Source organism: Coffea eugenioides, chromosome 8, assembly GCF_003713205.1.
Source record: "Coffea eugenioides isolate CCC68of chromosome 8, Ceug_1.0, whole genome shotgun sequence".
NCBI lineage: Eukaryota > Viridiplantae > Streptophyta > Magnoliopsida > Gentianales > Rubiaceae > Coffea > Coffea eugenioides.
Window position 1 is genome coordinate 33,023,200 of NC_040042.1, and position 10,614 is coordinate 33,033,813.

At 37.8% G+C, this 10,614-nt stretch overlaps 1 pseudogene; it reads right to left on the minus strand.

Annotated features, from left to right (window-relative positions):
* Positions 1-769: 769 nt before the first annotated feature.
* LOC113781498 lies at positions 770-8,972 on the minus strand (annotated as a pseudogene).
* Between the last annotated feature and the right edge of the window lie 1,642 nt (positions 8,973-10,614).

Here is a 10,614-nt window from a genome sequence, read left to right on the forward strand (position 1 = left end):
AAAATTTCATCAAAACACTTGTTGTTCACAACAAACAAGAAAAAAAAAGGAACAGGGCAGTATTTCCATGCCCTCATTATAGTTCATGCATAAAAAATTGAAGCCACTACAAAGGGAAGAGGAAGATGTCAGGAAATGAAATAGGCAACCTTCTTGTCCACAAGTTTGAAGAAAGCAAGGTTCCATCGGATATCCATTCTTAAGCATTGTATAACTAATCCTAAGTTTGAGATAAAAAGTTAGAATCTTCTTTCTGTTCCCCTCTTAATAGTTAATACATTCAAGTAAGTAATCCAAAGAAAGCAGAACATTCATTAGTCCATGCCAAAAATACCATTCCTACAATTGCATTAACATGACTACAAGCAACTCACCAGGGCAAATTATAATCTAAGTACACAAGAGAAAGCATATTACTAGAAAACTTATCCGATTATTCTCATAATCAGATTGAAGAATTCAAAAAATCACATCTGATATCTAGAAATCAACCACTCAATATTTATAGATTAGCGCTTCAGCATATGAATGCAAGGAATTCATAGAGAATCTAGGATGCCAAGAACGAGCAAATTATATCTATGCCTTATGACAAGAATAAAAATCCTTACTTTGCAATCTCCTGATTATCCTTTTTTTTTTAATCAGTAACAAGAAGCACCAGCGTATAATCCATTAAACCCAGAAAAAAGGTGCCACCAAATATTTTTAAGAAATTCCTTAGATTGATTTGAAGACCTAGAGCAACCAAAACTATAGATAGAGTCTCAATCAACTACGTATCTCAACATGCATAACTTTCAACTGCAACATCAGAGAGCCTAAATTGCAAATAACATAATTTAGCAAAACATGAATCTAAGAGAAGCATGAACTTGGTGGTGCTGAACCATAACCTCCAGATCCACGGCCAAAGCCAGGCCTTCGACCAGAACCCCTGAAAGCAGGCTGGTAATCTGCAGGAGCTCCACCTTTCTCGCCACCAAACTCACCAGGAGGTCCACGGGGACCAGCACGATACCCCTCCCTGTCACCAAATCTGGGCCTATCCCCATCAAATCTTGGTGGTCCGCGAGGGCGGTCACAAGGAGGTCCACTCATAGGACGATCGAGGGGCTTGGTGGACTTCTTAAGAGTAGTAGGTGTGAGAACCCGAAAATTTTCTGAATTTCTAGGCCTTATTTTCTTTCTTTGCACCCGTTTTCTATATTTTTGTTATTATGTTAACTTTAGAGATATTTTTTATAAGTAAATTTAGTTTTTAAATTATTTTTCTAGTATAAGTTAGTTTTTGAGAAATTAAGAGTGTATACCGGATGTGGGACTCGCTAGTGCAGTAAGTTCGGTAAAATTCGGCCAATTAGGTTAAGTTTTGTATACCGGAAGTAATTTATTAGGTGCTAAGAGATAATTAGAGGTTACCTAGATGGATTAGTATTGGAGAGACAAGAGGATAAGTTTAAACGAAAAAGGTGACAAGTGTCACCCTCCTATTCACTCTTGGACTTTGACTACTATTCCTTAACTTTACTAAATGTTCAAATTGGACCCAAAATCATCTTCATTCTTCAACCATTTGGCCGAGCTTCTTGAGGAGGAAAAGAAAGGAAAGCTTTCACCTTGGTTCTTCATTTCTTGCTCCAATCTCACAACTTAACCGTTACAACTTGAAATTACTCCATAAAAACCCTTAGCTAAGTAGTATTGAGCTAGTTAGTGGAGTGGTTTGGAAGGGAGAAGTGTTAAGTTGTCTCTTTTCTTGAGTTGGTCAGGTGAGTAGCTAAGGAATGCTTTCTTTGGTCTTGTTAATGTTGAATTAGTGATTTGTGTTAGTTAAAGAGGTGTTTTTGTGGGTTATTTCATGACTTTTGGTAGAGCTTGTGGAATTTTTATTTTTATTCATAATTTTTCTGTTTTTATATGTTTAATGTTGGTTGGCCATGGATGATAGCTTAATATGGTCTAGAATGAAGCTTTGGTGTGTTAATTGTCGCTATTTGCGAAAAATTTCCGCTTTGTACAGAAAATTTCAGGTTTAGGGTTTTAATTTGATCATGATTGGGGGTGATTTTGGAGCTACCAATTGGTTGTATCTTAAGGGTGTTTCCTAGACTATGATTGGTATGTGCAATGGTGATTGTTTGTTATGAAATTTGGTGGTTGATGGTAGCATGGTAAAGTACGGAAATCTAGGGGAAGTGCTGCTGAAATTTTCGCAGGACCCTGGAGCAGTCTTGGGGAATCTACTATATCTTGATGTAGGAAAATCGTAATTGAGTTCCGTTTGTTGCATTTTAAACTAGATTCATAGGGCTATAAATTGTGTAAATTTCAGACCCTGTTTCTGTCTGTGTAATTTATGGTGATTTTTCAAAGTTGACTGAAAATTTGTACCTGTTCTGTCTTTCACTGGATAAGCAGCAACTTGAGGCTTGAATTTGACTGACTTGCATTCTGAATCTTACCATGGTGTTTTCTGGAAAGTTGTAGCTCTTTGAATTTATTTTCCAACTGTATTTTTATCAATTTTGGACTTACAAAACTTGAGATATGATTTTTCATATGGGGTGGCGCAAAACTGGAAAATCCTGTTTTGGAAGTATTGATCTTACTTTCATTTTCTACTTCACATTTGGAGTTGGTCAATCATTGTAGGTAGGGTTTTGAGGTTGTTCATGCCTTTAAAACCAATTGTTACCTTTTCACTCCGAAGTCGCCTCTTTGCTTTGCATTATGGGTTCATTTGAATAGGCATATGACTCGTACCCGAGTCTTACTTGCGAATTTCATTTACTAGGTCTTAGAGTCAAGTCTTAAGTGTTTGCCCTTGATTGTTCTAGGAGGTGCCGGCGAGTAAAGCCACACTTGGGAAGGAAACTTTTGAAATTACCCTTGTTGGAACTGGTGAGTGTACCACTTCCCTGAATTGTTGTTTAATTGGTTCATCTATACTTGAAATGTGTGACATGGATAACTATGAACTCTGTTATTCTGAATGAGACGAGGGTGTACTTTATCACACTCGTTCTCTTGCCTGTACTGAATGAACTGGAATCTATTACTTGGACTTGTTATGAACTTGAACTTGTTACTTGCGCCTGTTATGCGATCGTTTGGAAGTGTGTCCAACGATCTTCCTGTTAACTTGAGCTCAACCTCATGGGGAGTTAATTAAGTCGAGCTAGCAAGGGATTGGTCGAGGTAATTGACAATCCATGGGTGCCTGTTCCTGGGGAATCTTTGGGTATTGAGACTCTTGATTCCGGTATATTCGAGTATTACCATTCCTGTTCCTGTTTGGCGTTCGGGCCCGGTAAGGGGTATGTTTGGTGGACGGGATTTGGCGTTAAAGTGGTGTTCTACTGGACTGGTTCCTTTATTTGAATGTTGACGGAGGGTCAACTAGGTTGGATCAAGTATTGCAACGGGGATTTGGCTCTTGAGAGTCACCTGTATCCTTTAAATTGTGGTGCTCATTCATTTCTCGTATTTGATGTGTATATGTGCCCTAAAAGTGATTTCTCATGATTTCTACTGTTTATACTTTTGGTACCTCATTGAGCTTTTAGCTCACCCCGTCCCGTTATCCTTGTTTTTCTTACAGGGAACCATCTTTTGGAACTTCGATGTTTTGAAGAATGAGTTGAGCTAGTTAGAAACTCTTTTGCTCTTTTGGGTATAGCTCCTCGACAATTTGGAAACCCTAAATGTATCTTAATAAAATGTTTCTTTCGGTGTGTAAACTTACTAATATGTATATTGTACAGTGTTTCCTTATGGTTATATGTCTTTGGGAATGTATATTCTCTCATGTCAAACAAAGTATACTTGTACTTGGTTGGATTGTGGCGGGGCAGCGGCCATTCATCTCGTTTTGATTTTGTTTTTCGTGGGAACGTTGTACTAAACATTGATTGTATTTTTTAGTTCGGCTCAATTGGGTTTTGCATATTATCTTCTCGAAGTTCTTTTGAGCGTCTGGTAAGGTTTCCGTTTGTTCCCGATCCGTAGTCCAGGCGAGAGCTGGGCAGGCGGTCCGCCGAACCCTTTGGTTCGCCTTAGGATAAGGTGGGGCTGTCTCAAGTGGTATCAGAGTTGCTTCGCGTGGTCTCTGCGCGGAGTGAGCTTGGAGCCAAGTGGTGTTATGGTCCGGATTTCGTGAATGTATCTAAGTGCTCGTTTGATCATAAGCTATGAACCGTGCATGTTATAAGTGTTAAAATCTTTATCATGGAACTTGAGGAAGATAGATCTGTATGTCGGGTAGGAATCTATAATATGGATGATTTACTCTTGGGACTGGCCGGCTCGAGTTGTGAATTATCTTATTATGGATTCTTGGACTTGAGTACCAAATTGTGGAGAGCGCGAGAGAAAGGTCTGTATCATGATTGAACTTGAGGTAATTCTGGATGGCAAAGGCCAAGGCACGGAAGATTTTACATTGGACCTCGTAATAAGATTGATCGAGGGGGTTTGATATGGAAGTGTTATCATGGACTACTCTTCTACTAGTCTGGCTCGGGTTTTCTCGAGGGTGGCTAGATTGTAAGGGAATTCGCACCTAAGACATGTTCCCTTTTGCTATGACCATGAGGACTTGATAAGTGTTTACATGACTTTGAGTTAGTCTAGCTACAACCATAGAGGTACTTTCTACCCCTCTTGTGAGATTCGATAACCGTAGTTTGGCTCTCGATAAACCACCCTTGCCTATACTTTCTTGACATTTATCTCTTGATGTCAAAGTGTGAACCTGACTTGATTATTCTTGTGTCGAGATCGAGAGTTTGGAATTTGGTATGGAATTTGAGAGAAAGGATTTGGCCTCTATACCTGTATGCTTCTAAGTTTGATTTTTTGTGGTTGGATTGGGAGTCAGGGAACTTAACAGTTATATGGTTAAAGTCCCAAGTGTACTTGGTTACTTGTTTTGATTTTTTTCAATTTGCTTGGCAAGCTATCTCTTGAGTTCGAGCGAATCGGTAAAATGGCACATTTGGCTGAGATGTATAAAGAGATAGAGATTCTTCGAAAGGAAGTAGAGTTTCGAAAGAGATTAGCTGAGCACTGGGAAGGGCGATGGAAACAGGAGTATCCGGAAAAACTTGAGCTACTGCACAAGAACATAGAGCTGAAAAAGAAATACGAATTGATTCCGGAAGAGGTACGAAGTAAGTTTGAATTAGTGCCTTCGTCTAGTCAAATGGCCTCTCAGGACATTCCTAATAATAAAGATGAAAGAGGTGAAGGAAGTGCTCGCGACAACAAAGGGAAACGTAAAGAGATGGATGGAAATGGAGTTGCTATGAGGGATAAGGGGAGGAAGAAGGAAAAGAATGGACACTTCAAGAAGAAATGTGTGACTGCTAAGTGTGAAACATGTAACAAAACTCATACGAGAATATGTTATGTGAAAATTGGTGCATGCTTTAGATGCGGCCAACTAGGACACCAAGTGAGGAACTGCCCAGAACAAATGAATTTTGGGATGGTGAAGCTGCTGTAATAGTTAAAGTCGGCAAGCAATGATGTGTTAGCTGAAATAATTGTATTTATGGAACTATGTGTATACAACCCCTATGTAATGAGTGTATTCTCGATAAAAGTAGTAGATCTATACCTGATACTGTGAGTGTATTCTTCCTATGTCTTCACTGATTTTCTTAGCATAGCATTTTAGTCATAGCATTGTTACGATTTCTTTCTAGATAGATTGTGGTATGAGGAGAATTTCGAGGACGAAATTCTTTTAAGGGGGAGAAAGTGTGAGAACCCGAAAATTTTCTGAATTTCTAGGCCTTATTTTCTTTCTTTGCACCCGTTTTCTATATTTTTGTTATTATGTTAACTTTAGAGATATTTTTTATAAGTAAATTTAGTTTTTAAATTATTTTTCTAGTATAAGTTAGTTTTTGAGAAATTAAGAGTGTATACCGGATGTGGGACTCGCTAGTGCAGTAAGTTCGGTAAAATTCGGCCAATTAGGTTAAGTTTTGTATACCGGAAGTAATTTATTAGGTGCTAAGAGATAATTAGAGGTTACCTAGATGGATTAGTATTGGAGAGACAAGAGGATAAGTTTAAACGAAAAAGGTGACAAGTGTCACCCTCCTATTCACTCTTGGACTTTGACTACTATTCCTTAACTTTACTAAATGTTCAAATTGGACCCAAAATCATCTTCATTCTTCAACCATTTGGCCGAGCTTCTTGAGGAGGAAAAGAAAGGAAAGCTTTCACCTTGGTTCTTCATTTCTTGCTCCAATCTCACAACTTAACCGTTACAACTTGAAATTACTCCATAAAAACCCTTAGCTAAGTAGTATTGAGCTAGTTAGTGGAGTGGTTTGGAAGGGAGAAGTGTTAAGTTGTCTCTTTTCTTGAGTTGGTCAGGTGAGTAGCTAAGGAATGCTTTCTTTGGTCTTGTTAATGTTGAATTAGTGATTTGTGTTAGTTAAAGAGGTGTTTTTGTGGGTTATTTCATGACTTTTGGTAGAGCTTGTGGAATTTTTATTTTTATTCATAATTTTTCTGTTTTTATATGTTTAATGTTGGTTGGCCATGGATGATAGCTTAATATGGTCTAGAATGAAGCTTTGGTGTGTTAATTGTCGCTATTTGCGAAAAATTTCCGCTTTGTACAGAAAATTTCAGGTTTAGGGTTTTAATTTGATCATGATTGGGGGTGATTTTGGAGCTACCAATTGGTTGTATCTTAAGGGTGTTTCCTAGACTATGATTGGTATGTGCAATGGTGATTGTTTGTTATGAAATTTGGTGGTTGATGGTAGCATGGTAAAGTACGGAAATCTAGGGGAAGTGCTGCTGAAATTTTCGCAGGACCCTGGAGCAGTCTTGGGGAATCTACTATATCTTGATGTAGGAAAATCGTAATTGAGTTCCGTTTGTTGCATTTTAAACTAGATTCATAGGGCTATAAATTGTGTAAATTTCAGACCCTGTTTCTGTCTGTGTAATTTATGGTGATTTTTCAAAGTTGACTGAAAATTTGTACCTGTTCTGTCTTTCACTGGATAAGCAGCAACTTGAGGCTTGAATTTGACTGACTTGCATTCTGAATCTTACCATGGTGTTTTCTGGAAAGTTGTAGCTCTTTGAATTTATTTTCCAACTGTATTTTTATCAATTTTGGACTTACAAAACTTGAGATATGATTTTTCATATGGGGTGGCGCAAAACTGGAAAATCCTGTTTTGGAAGTATTGATCTTACTTTCATTTTCTACTTCACATTTGGAGTTGGTCAATCATTGTAGGTAGGGTTTTGAGGTTGTTCATGCCTTTAAAACCAATTGTTACCTTTTCACTCCGAAGTCGCCTCTTTGCTTTGCATTATGGGTTCATTTGAATAGGCATATGACTCGTACCCGAGTCTTACTTGCGAATTTCATTTACTAGGTCTTAGAGTCAAGTCTTAAGTGTTTGCCCTTGATTGTTCTAGGAGGTGCCGGCGAGTAAAGCCACACTTGGGAAGGAAACTTTTGAAATTACCCTTGTTGGAACTGGTGAGTGTACCACTTCCCTGAATTGTTGTTTAATTGGTTCATCTATACTTGAAATGTGTGACATGGATAACTATGAACTCTGTTATTCTGAATGAGACGAGGGTGTACTTTATCACACTCGTTCTCTTGCCTGTACTGAATGAACTGGAATCTATTACTTGGACTTGTTATGAACTTGAACTTGTTACTTGCGCCTGTTATGCGATCGTTTGGAAGTGTGTCCAACGATCTTCCTGTTAACTTGAGCTCAACCTCATGGGGAGTTAATTAAGTCGAGCTAGCAAGGGATTGGTCGAGGTAATTGACAATCCATGGGTGCCTGTTCCTGGGGAATCTTTGGGTATTGAGACTCTTGATTCCGGTATATTCGAGTATTACCATTCCTGTTCCTGTTTGGCGTTCGGGCCCGGTAAGGGGTATGTTTGGTGGACGGGATTTGGCGTTAAAGTGGTGTTCTACTGGACTGGTTCCTTTATTTGAATGTTGACGGAGGGTCAACTAGGTTGGATCAAGTATTGCAACGGGGATTTGGCTCTTGAGAGTCACCTGTATCCTTTAAATTGTGGTGCTCATTCATTTCTCGTATTTGATGTGTATATGTGCCCTAAAAGTGATTTCTCATGATTTCTACTGTTTATACTTTTGGTACCTCATTGAGCTTTTAGCTCACCCCGTCCCGTTATCCTTGTTTTTCTTACAGGGAACCATCTTTTGGAACTTCGATGTTTTGAAGAATGAGTTGAGCTAGTTAGAAACTCTTTTGCTCTTTTGGGTATAGCTCCTCGACAATTTGGAAACCCTAAATGTATCTTAATAAAATGTTTCTTTCGGTGTGTAAACTTACTAATATGTATATTGTACAGTGTTTCCTTATGGTTATATGTCTTTGGGAATGTATATTCTCTCATGTCAAACAAAGTATACTTGTACTTGGTTGGATTGTGGCGGGGCAGCGGCCATTCATCTCGTTTTGATTTTGTTTTTCGTGGGAACGTTGTACTAAACATTGATTGTATTTTTTAGTTCGGCTCAATTGGGTTTTGCATATTATCTTCTCGAAGTTCTTTTGAGCGTCTGGTAAGGTTTCCGTTTGTTCCCGATCCGTAGTCCAGGCGAGAGCTGGGCAGGCGGTCCGCCGAACCCTTTGGTTCGCCTTAGGATAAGGTGGGGCTGTCACAGCAGGAACAATTTCAGAGGGAAGATTGAGGTAAGTCCTCAGGAACTCGATGCCGTCGTTCGTAAGATACCAGTAGTAATGCATCCAAGTGAAGGTTTACCGGACGTACTCCTTGGACTTGAAGCTCTGCATCAGCTTAATCACCTGCAAGTTTGGGACATCGATGTCGGGATGCTTCGCCAAATTAAAATCTTTCTTCGCATAGAAAACTCCCTCTTGGAACTGGTACTTGGAGATCTCTCTCCTATTCTTCTCTGGAATTATCATGGCTGCTGTTGAGAATTGGGAAGATAGAGGGGAAGGAGCTCGACGACGACGGAGAGAGAGGCAGAGAGATAACAAATTGAACACTAGGCGGCTTCCGGTAACCCGATTGTGCAGCAGCTCCTTCTCCTGATTATTCTTGCCAAACTGCTCAGCTGCAAACTTGATAAAATCTCTAGCATAACTATTCTCAAAACAAGTAATATCAAGCCTATTCTTGTGCAAGAAATACGAATCCTTAAAGTATTCTTTATTGTATACGAATCCTCAAGATTTACCTCAATCGACCTACATTTGATAGAAAATATCGAAATTAGATGGAAAAATTTGAGATTATTTACTTCAAATTATGCGGTGACAACCTTAGGTCTTGTTTTTCTCAAGATTCAGTCTTCTAACTCTGGCTTTCCCCCAAAATTCATGGTCATTTTTTTGTGTTCTTGCCAGCGAGCAAGTGCTGCACCGATGTAGGGATTTTTGCTATCTGTAACTCCACAAAATCTGTACAAATCTTTTGGGTAGCTCAAATTAGGGATGAAAATGGTGGCTCAAAGTGATTTTTTGAATAATTTCAGCAAGATGGCAGTGGAGAGAAGACGAAGATGATAGTGTCCAAAACTGGCAAGAAGAGGGAAAGAAAGTTTTGTCCGATATTTTTGCAAGTGTTATGAGTGTTTTTATCAAACAACAAAGCCAAAACGATGTCGTTTCTGCTTCTTTTGTTCATCCGCCTATACTTCTTCAATTTTTAGCTTCCCGCTTCCATTTTAGCTAAGACCAAAAAGTAACACTTTCATCCTCTTTTGTACGGCTAATTGATCAAATTATTGTTCGAAAAAAAAATTGCAACAATAAGGTTATTATTTTGAGCTTTTTTACTTCACAAGTTGTATCTGGAACTTTATTTGTTACATTAAAACTTTGAAAATTTAGTGTTTTTGGATAATTTTTGGATAATTTAGTGTTTTTGAAAATTAGTGTTTTTGGAATATTTAGTGTCTTATTAATAATATGGTTATGATTCAAAAAAAATCTTTTAATGCAAATATTTTTGGTATTAATTTAATAATTTTATTAATTCTGTACGAAATTGTGGTCTGACAGACCTAACAAGCTGTTTAGTTGATCAATTAACCAAAATAGTTTGCTAATACATGCATGAAACACTAAATGTATTTGGTACAAATACAGATTTATAAACCATAAATAATGTGACTATTGTAATTAATAATAAACTCCAGCCATGCGATTGTCAAGATTTTACTTAATTTCATGTTGAATTTTATTGTTCTTTGCCATTATTTTCACACTATGCTAGTCAATAATTTTCCATGTGTTGTCAAGACAATTAGATAGGTAATCCATGATATTTTTTAACCTTAGCTAAGTTCGGTACAAGTTATTAGCTAAGTTTGGAACAATTATAAAAATATGTATATATATTTTATTAAAATATCTTTCTCATTTTGCTAATGAAAAACATCAACTAAAGTGTAAAGGATAGGGTGCCATAATAGAATTAATGAAATCGGTTTATCACATACGAGACTAAATTGTAAAAGATAAGGTGTCATGATTGAGTTAATGGAATTAGTTTATTACATATGGGGCTAAAATGTAAAATTTAGGGTGTCATAATAAGATT